The sequence below is a fragment of the Brassica napus genome (genome assembly GCF_020379485.1).
Source record: "Brassica napus cultivar Da-Ae chromosome C9 unlocalized genomic scaffold, Da-Ae chrC09_Random_48, whole genome shotgun sequence".
Taxonomy (NCBI): domain Eukaryota; kingdom Viridiplantae; phylum Streptophyta; class Magnoliopsida; order Brassicales; family Brassicaceae; genus Brassica; species Brassica napus.
Window position 1 is genome coordinate 12501 of NW_026014405.1, and position 1848 is coordinate 14348.

Sequence of the window (1848 nt, forward strand, 5' to 3'; positions counted from 1 at the left end):
TATCGACGGCGTTAATAATTTTGATAATATATCAAAGTCTATTCCTTCTTGATTGAAAGGAATTCCTATGGCTCCAATAAACAAAGTAAATAAAAGCAATACAAGCATAGGAAATAGAATAGTATTGTCTGATTCATGGGGATAATAGAAAGTTCTTGTATTAAGTCCAAAATTTTCAACAGTAATAAAAGTTTGATTTCTTACATTATTACTAATTTTATATGTTTAAAAAAAAAAAAAAAAAGAAGCTCTTTTCGTATTATTCATTGTTAATAATGGTACTAACCCCAAAATTCCTATTAAGTTTTTTATCTTCTTCTTTACCCCAAAGAAATTGAATAGAAGGAGCTACTTTTTTTTCCACTATAATTTATAAAATAAGTGTTTAAATGGCCTTCAAAAGTAAGTAAATAAATCCGAAACATATAAAATGCGGTTAATCCCGCTGTTGAACAAGCTATTATTGCAAAAATTGGCGAAAATAACAAACTATCATTAAGAATTTCATCTTTAGACCAAAACAAGCAAGGGGGGGAATACCACAAAGTGAGAGTGTTCCTACTAAAAAGGCAGTTTTTGTAATCGGCACATGTTTTGTCAAACCACCCATAAGAATCATATTCTGACTTTATCAGGAGAATAGCCAACTATAGCTTCCATTGAATGAATAATGGATCCAGATCCTAAAAACAACAAAGCTTTCGAATAAGCATGAGTAATCAAATGAAATAAAGCGGATCTATAAGACCCCATACCTAGAGCTAACATCATATAACCAGTTGAGACATTGTAGAATAGGCTAAACCCTCTCTTAATATCTTTTTGAGCAAGAGCTAAAGTGGCTCCTAAGAGTACTGTTATTATACCTATCAAAGATATTATATACATTATAGAAGGATAACTATAAAAAGAGGAAGAAGACGAGCTACAAGAAAAAATTCCCGCTGCTACCATAGTAGCAGCATGTATAAGAGCCGAAATAGGAGTAGGGCCCTCCATGGCATCCGGCAACCATACATGAGAGAGGAAATTGTGCAGATTTAGCAATAGGACCCACAAATAATAGAAATGCACACAAGTAAGGAATAAGAGATTTATTCTATTATTTAATATTAAATTATTGAATATTTCGAACAAATCTTGAAATTCGAAACTGCCAGTTATCAATAAAGACCTAAAATTCCTAATAATAAACCAAAATCCCCTACACGATTGGTTACAAAAGCTTTTTGACAGGCATTCGCTGCAATAGGTCGTGTGAACCAAAAACCTATTAATAAATACGAACACATTCCAACTAATTCCCAAAAAAAATAAACTTGGATCAAATTAGAACTAGTAACTAATCCTAACATTGAAGTATTAAAAAAACCCATATAAGCAAAAAAACCTCAGATATCCTTGATCATGAGACATATAATTATCACTATAAATCAGAACCAAAATTCCAACAGTTGTAATTAATATTGACATAATAGAAGTAAGTGGATCAATAAAGTAACCGAACTCAAAAGAAAATTCATTATTTATGGTCCAAGACCATACATTTTGATGAATGCAACTTAGAAAAATTTGTTGAATAGATAGATAGAGCGAAAAGATCATAACTATACTTAACAAAAAAATACTCAGAAACGTCCACATACGTCGAAGGTTTTTTGTTGCTGTCGGAAAAAGTAGAAGTCCAGCTCCGAGTAAAATAGGTACTGGAAGTGGAATGAAAGGGATGATCCATGAATATTGATATGTATGTTCCATAAAATAAAAAACCCTTTTTATTTTATTCTTAAATTTATTATTTCTTATTCACTGGTTTGTATATATATATTTTTTTTCAAAGGGGATAAA